Here is a 7,596-nt window from a genome sequence, read left to right on the forward strand (position 1 = left end):
AATGAATATTGAGGGCTTAGCTTGAAACATCACTGGGCTTTATAGCTTTGTGGCAGGGAGAATTCTCTTAATTGCAGGATAATGATGTGGTGTGGGCATATGCCTTGTGCCAAGTGGTTATGAATTACTTTGTGCAGATACGTGAAACCCACATCAAGTAGAAAGCATAGACATGTCCTTTCAGTCTAAAGGAGAGAAGGAAGAGAGCTACTGTAAAAAGGAGGTCAAACATAAATCATAGTAAGGTTAAAAGCCATGGATTAAAAACTGACCTTGAAAATATGGTTTATCCTGTTGCCTTTCAAGACAATTTGCCCTGTTGTTCAACATCCCTGTTTGAAACTATCAAAGGCCTTGTCTTTTCTTATGAAAAAAAGAGGCAGCACCAAATCACTGGAATTGTCAAGGTTTGGAGATGGAATTCTGATTCTGAAAAAAATGCCCTTTAAAACAGGCCTGAGGGAGTTGTCTGAAGGGAGAAAAAAGTAATTGGAATGCTAAGTTGTTTTTCTTGTAAGTGACCATGAGGCTGTTCTTACTTGTTTTCAAATATCAGAATGGTTTCTTGATGGAACTTTTGCAACTGAAAACCTGCAACCCATTTAACCAGAACTCTGTTTTCACCCTAGCTCAGAGGTGATTTGTGTGTCTGGATTTAGCTTTAGGCACGGTCCCTGCCATCTTCTGCCAGAGATTTTTCTCCTGCAAATTTAATCAATGATCCAGATACATGATTATTTCAAATTTACATTTCAAAAGGAGTAAAAGATTGATTTTAATTCCAAGGGAGGAGAGGGAGGCACAATGATATTGTTGAATCTTTTGTTCCCAGAAGAATCAGCAAAAAATTAAGAGTATTGAAGAACTGTAATTTGGGTCAGGCCAACCATCTTAATCCATGTCTGCTATTTTCTACTCTTTTTTAATGTGCTAGACATAAGCATGTTTGATTTATGATGAGAGTCAAAAACATCTGTACTTTGGGGCACAAGCAAATACTTATTTGAACAATGGACTCCCTGGGGAGGGATATAGAAATGAAATGACATTTTTTTGCAAATAATTCAGTGTTTTTCACTCCATAAAGTATTTTGCTTTGTTTTGAAGAGTGCTCTGCAGAAGACACAATGACTCAACTCAGTAAAGGAGTCCAGCAACTTTCACCTTTATGTGACTGGTGTGTCTGTGAGCCAGAGTAGCACCGAGGAGATGCTGTTACCATTTGCTGGCCTTGGAGTGACCCACGTGAAAAGAATTGGTTATCTCGGTCCCATTGGCAGCATACAAGTATTCACATCTTAAAAACATTTGGAAGTAGTTGGCAGTCTGAGACCTTGTCTGTACTCAGGATTAGTTCTGATTTCAGGAATTATTTTAGCTTCTGGTTAAAACCCACTGTAGATCAAGTTGTGCAAATTGTGATCTGTGCTGCCATCTGCATCACTGAATGGCAGATGGGGGACTAGTTCTAATTGCAGGTGAGGTTGAAAGAGAGGAACCATGTTCTGAATAGTTGCATATCCTGAATCAACTCTCATGATGTGCTTCAGGAGTTTCTTTGAAGTTTTTTCAGGAAAAAAAGTGTCAAAGATATCAGAAGAGAAATATCTGTAGAATTTTCAGTTCAAGCCTGCACTGGTTGGAGATTCAGTTCTGTAACCAGATGCTGTGCTGTATGTGCATTGACATGATTAGAAACAGGCTTGAAAGTAACATTTAAAATCACTAGTAAACTTCTCAGACTTCAGTCAGCCAGGACTGTGAATGAATGCTGTGCCCGCTCCTTGTAAACCCATGGTCTTGAATCCAGACGTCTCTGCACTTGAGGGACTTTCTTGCCAAGCTTTGGAGCTGACCTCTGTGGCTGAGCACAGTCGATACACTGTGACAAAGATGTGCCTCACTGTAGAGCCCAGTGTAAACTATTAATGTCAACAAAGAGGCCAGAGCAGAGAGACAGAAATAATGGCTGTTCCTGTGAGGTTCCCACGTTTAGAGAAAGCAAAAAAACCCTTTAAAAAGTAACAATCCCCATTTCAGCTGCTTTTCTGAATGAACATATTCAACAGTGTGGCAGGCTAGTAGCTTTCTGTGCCTGTGGTAAAACTATGCCAAACTAGAGTGAGAAAGCCTAGGGTCTTTTAAAATAAGGTGTGAAAAACTCTGTAGCAAGTGTAGAATTTTAGAAAAGAGCCAAAGCCTCTGTCCACCCTCAGAAGAGCAGAATGACAGAGCTCTGGCAACCATAGCAGCCACCACCGATTTATTTACGAGTTCCTGGAGTTGGTCCAGTGTAATTATGGGCCTGAACTCCAGATCAGATTCACTTGACATTTGAGAAAGTCTGTGGAAAAGCAGTAATAATAAACTGATAATAACCATCTGTATTGGGTTGACCCTGAGTTGATGGACAGTCTTTAAGACCAATTACGCTTCTCACAATTTACATATTTAAACCGCACAGAAAGGCGGGACTTCCCTTTTGGTCGGAGCTCGCCTGCTGGGAGGTGGGGGCTCCGGAGCCTCCCGGCCCCGCCGGGCCGGGCCGGGGCCACTGCCCCTTTCCCCCCCTCCCAACGCTGTGGCACGGACCCTGGGTGGCTGGGGGGGGACTGCCTCAGAGCCACAGGCAGCTAAAACCAGCCATAGACTGCTCACAGCTAAACCCATCCAGCGCGGCTTCTGGGGACAGGCGGGTCCCTCTCCTCTCCACGCGGGGCCGGCGGAGTCAACGGGAGCCGGCAGAGCCTCCTGTCTGCAGCCAGCACACTTCGTGCTGAACTGAAGAAGACACCACGCAGCCAGCAGCACAGAGGGAGCGAGGCTTTCCCCACCATAAAGCCCGAACAAGAACACCCTTCAGCATGGCGGCGTCAGAGTCAGAGAGAAAGAGAAGTGAGTCACATGGGACGGAGCTGAGCATGGCGACTGGGAGAAAAGAGGGCGGTGCCACGATTCTGGCGCGCAGCTTAAAAGAAACCTTCTTGCATGCCGTGGTAAGAAATTGTAATACCACAAACTGTTTGTCTCTTTAATCCATTTGAAGAACATGGGGGGATGGAGTATCTTCGTGTGCCTGTGAAGATTGTGAAGAATGCCAATGCCAGGCTATATAGTAGTAAGAGGCTGTTAGAGACTTGTGGCGAAGAAGAGCCTTTGTGTGCAGGCCAAAAGAACTTATCCTTAAAAAGATGAATAACCCCATGTGATGGCCCATGTTTTGCAGTGTGAAAGAACTGTGAGATTTTTCATGGGAGAGATGTTCCACACACAGCAGATTGTTTGTTTCCGGGCGGATCTGCTGTTAGTGGCAGTTTGGGAACCACGTGCAACTGAAGGAAAAACCTTTTTTCCCCTTAAGCATAAGAGAGAGACTTTTCAAGAACTGGAACACTGACTAACATCCCATGTTCTGTTATCCCTTGTGTGAGCTAGGTAAAAGGAGAGAAGTGCTGGCTGGAGGGGGGGGGGGGGGATTTGTTTTCGTTTTGTTATTGTCTCTTTACTTTTAATTCTATTAGTAATAAAACTCTTTCATTGTACGGCAACTGTTTAAGGTTTGTGCCTGCTTTGCGTTTCTCCTAATTCTTATCTCACAGAAGGAAAACAAGTAAGTAATGAATATTTTGAACCAAAACCACTACATTTAATTGGTGTTTCTGCCCGGTTTCGAACTCAACCCGCTACACCATCCATCTCATAAGCAACAAAAAATAAAGAGAAGAGAAAGGGCAGGTGGGGAGAGGGGGTGGCAACATAATCTGCAAAAAATGTCCTGTTTGTTGGGAGATGCTTTCTGTACAAACTCCTATGTATATTCTAAAAGGAGCTGTGGAGAATTTTGGAGTAAGTCCTGTTGCAATTATTGCACTGGAAAAAAATGAAAATGGGGTCAGAGGAAGATGGGATTAGTTGGGACAGCAGTTTCTCTTGGTGGAGTACATAGTTTGTGGCCCACATGGCATTTATACAAGCATGATCATCACCCAAATTATATTACCAAGAAGCTGTTGACTTTGGAAAAAGATATTTTAAGAAACTATGCTGTAGCATATGATGTGTTTTCAATTTCATGCACAGTATAGAAATATATTTTTTTGTGCTTTACTGTTGGTCTCTGATTCTGCTTGTTCATTTCTCTGTATAACATGCATGAGTACCAAGGTTAAAAAATCTTTGTATGTAAAAACACCTGAAGTCTTATATCAGGATTTATATTCCACTTTTCAGTCCTTTCCATTTGAATTGCTTCATATTATTTTCAATTGAGGTTCTGTGAGACTGCTTTAAAAACCCCAAGCGTCTGGGTATTTTTCAAAAAAGAAAAAAAAGTATTTTTAAAGTAAGGTAAGTTGGTTAATTCTGCTGAGTGAAAAAAGCATCTTCTCTGAGAAGAAAGAGGACTGACATTTAGTTTACAGTTGTCTTGAGTATTTTGTTACAGGTGATGGGATTGAATTGCAAGTTATGAGTGAATGTTTAGCAAAGCAAGAGCAGTTAGTTACATTTATGCTACACGTAAACAGCTTTCCTTTATGTCAGTTTCAGAATGTATCACCTACACATGCACAGATACAAAGGACTCCATATATGTAAAAGGTTTTCCTCAGAGGAAGCACTCCAATTAGCTGCTTTCATCAAACAACAGCAACCAAATGTCAAAGTTCCCTGGCAATCAATACCAAGTCCAGTAACACTAGACAGTGTCTGATGGAAAAGGAGTCCTGGGTGAATGAATGGGGTTACTGGCCCAGAACATGTTGCCTTCAAGTGACCTGCTTTGCTGTGCTCACCTGATTTCTCAGGAACTTCCTGCTCACAGCTGGAGTGAATGACTTCAGTTCTGAAGGAGAAAGAATATTGAAAAAGGGTCACAGCTGTATGCAGAACAAATGCAGTTCTCAGATACCTGGTGCATGTACACTTCTTCAGGTTAACATGTGTCACACACACTGAAATGGTTTATCCTATTCTTCCCGATCTGACAATGGTGCCATGTATTTCTGCTTAGGAACTATATGTAGAACCGGGGTTGGTTAGTTGGTTGGTTTTCAATGTGGCTTTTTATTTAATTTATTTATTTGGCATCCATTTAACACATTAGGTTATTGTGTTATTTCTCATAGGTCTTAAGGAGGTGACTTAGTCTGAGGCACTGCTATAAGGACAATAAAATTTGATATATATGATTGGATTTTTTTTTTCCTTACCTACCATATATCTGGCTTTTACCAGACATGTCCTTTTACATTTCTGGCAGTTTTGCTGGGGACAAATTGGAGAAGGCTGACAATTGTCTGGAACAGTCTCACCAGAATAGCAACTCTGCCTGGGCTGCTGGATATCTGGAAATCCTAGACACAGTCATGTGCATTGCAGATCAACTCTACAAAGTCTACAGTACTTCCACAGTGTTAAACCTTCTGGGCATATGTTGCCCAGATGAACTGCACAACCCATACTAAACCCACTTACTGTGCAAAGTCAGATTAACTGTATAATTTATGCACTGTACCTCTGATATTTGGACATGCCAGGCTTACGGTGATTTTCTGTTCTTCACATGCTCATAGAACTCTGCAGACTGTTTCTTTGATACAAATAAATTGACTTTTTATTAATTATTTGCATGTCTCCCCATGATGAGACACTGTTACCTGGAAAAAACTGATTTTTGTTTGGAATCCATCATAAAATTCAGCAAGACTGTTATAGTTGGTCAGCTGAGGTTGCACCCAAACCACTGAACTCAGCAGAGTGTTGGAGCACAGGGTCATGCTGAATGAAGCTTTCAGCTACTGACAGCATCTGAAAAACATCAAAAAGTTGAAAGCCTCTGTACATGTCACTGAGAAAGTAGCTGGCACTGACACAGCTTTCAGCAAAGGCAGTGGGCCTGTCTGTCAGAGTTTTCTTCACATTGTTTGGTGTAGCAGTCCTCACATGGAGATCACAGTTATCAAAATATAAAATTCTAGTGCTTCTAGAATAATATGTGGGATTTTGACTGTCGTTCCTCAGCTTTGACTTCCAGTACCATCCAGCAGTCTTATAGCAGATATTAAAATGTAAAATAATTAAAATGTAAGAGGAACAAAAATCGTAATTCCATAATGACAAGGAACATTGCCATTAGCAATCTCATTTTGCTGTTCATAAGAATTTAGAGAGTTATGGCATCAAATATTCATGGTTTGTAGTGCTTAAAAAAAAAAAGGAGCTGGACAGCACTCAGGGGCACCCCAGTGACTGCCCAAAGCTGTGTGTCCTCTGCACAGACACGGTGCAGTCATTTACCTGACATGTGCCTGTGGCACAATGGAGATGATAATCTCTAATGTTAATGGCTTTGAAATATGCAAGGAACATAAAAGGAATTCCTCAGTCTTCCAGGCCTCGGCGAGCTATGTAGCTATGGCCTGAATTTGGAGTCTGTTGTGGCTTTCTGTAATGACGCAGGCAACAAAGAGATGGAGCAAAATCTCTGGGGGTCCATTCAAATGCAGGACTTTTCCACGTAGAAAAAGCCCTGAAGGTTCCTTATTTTAAGTCCTTGCACTTGTGTAACTGAGCTTACCATTTCATTGTTTTGTCCATTGCCCTTCCAACTTCTGCTTCCACAGAGGTGGTCTGCAAGGGCTGCACTTCTGTTTCCAACACTGCAAGGGAATATTCAATTTATAAGCAATGATGTAAGTAAAAATACCAGTACTTTAAGCAGTTCACTCACAAAGTCTTAACGTACACTAGCCTTTCTTGAAAGCCTCGTATGAAAGCAAGGTCTTTACTTGCAAACATCTACAACTTGAGCTTTAGCTGCATCAGTGTGCACAAACTTTGATTGCTTGTATATGATAGTATGAGAGCAGAGCTCCCAGTGGGAGTCCTTTTGCTGCAGAATTGCTTGGGTTTAGAGAAAGGATTTTTTTGCACTACTTTGGAGTAACAAGGATTTTATTTTACTTAGTCAAGTCATTAAACAAGTTGTATTCAAGGGGACAACAGCATTTAGGAATGTCAGTTTAATTTTCTTAATTGATTCAACTGGAAAAATAGAAGAGGGAGAATAAGAAACACTAAATGTTTAATGGTGATATTTTTAAGTGAAATGTTTTCACTTTCAATTTGAAAGTGTCAGGTCAATTTTATATTTTGTTTCATTTTTAAGAGAGCTGCAAAACTGTTAAATAAATTTAAGCATGAAATAAAACATCTTGGAAAAATCACAACTTTGAAAATTTTTAAATTTTCCTTTTTTTCTTAATATTGTGGCTCACTAAATTAGAAGTCCATGACCCATTGTCTTCATGGGGGAGCTCTGGCCACTGCTCAGACATCCAGTAATACTCTTTGCATGAAGCTGTGTCTTGGTCTCATTAGCCAGAGCAAGAGTCACTGTGACTGAAGGAGATGGAAATGTATGGGCCTGAATGGTCCACTAACAATAAGTTTTGTGGAGCACTATTGCGCTTAAACACAGACTTCCCATGAAGTTCTGCAATTGCAAATAGTTAGAAATATGTGAAAAGCACAATCTTTTAAAAGTAATCCCTCCCAAGTCTTATAGCTGCCAGTGCCAGATAAACATAAAATATG

The sequence above is a fragment of the Coloeus monedula genome (assembly GCF_965178545.1).
Source record: "Coloeus monedula genome assembly, chromosome: 1".
Lineage (NCBI taxonomy): Eukaryota > Metazoa > Chordata > Aves > Passeriformes > Corvidae > Coloeus > Coloeus monedula.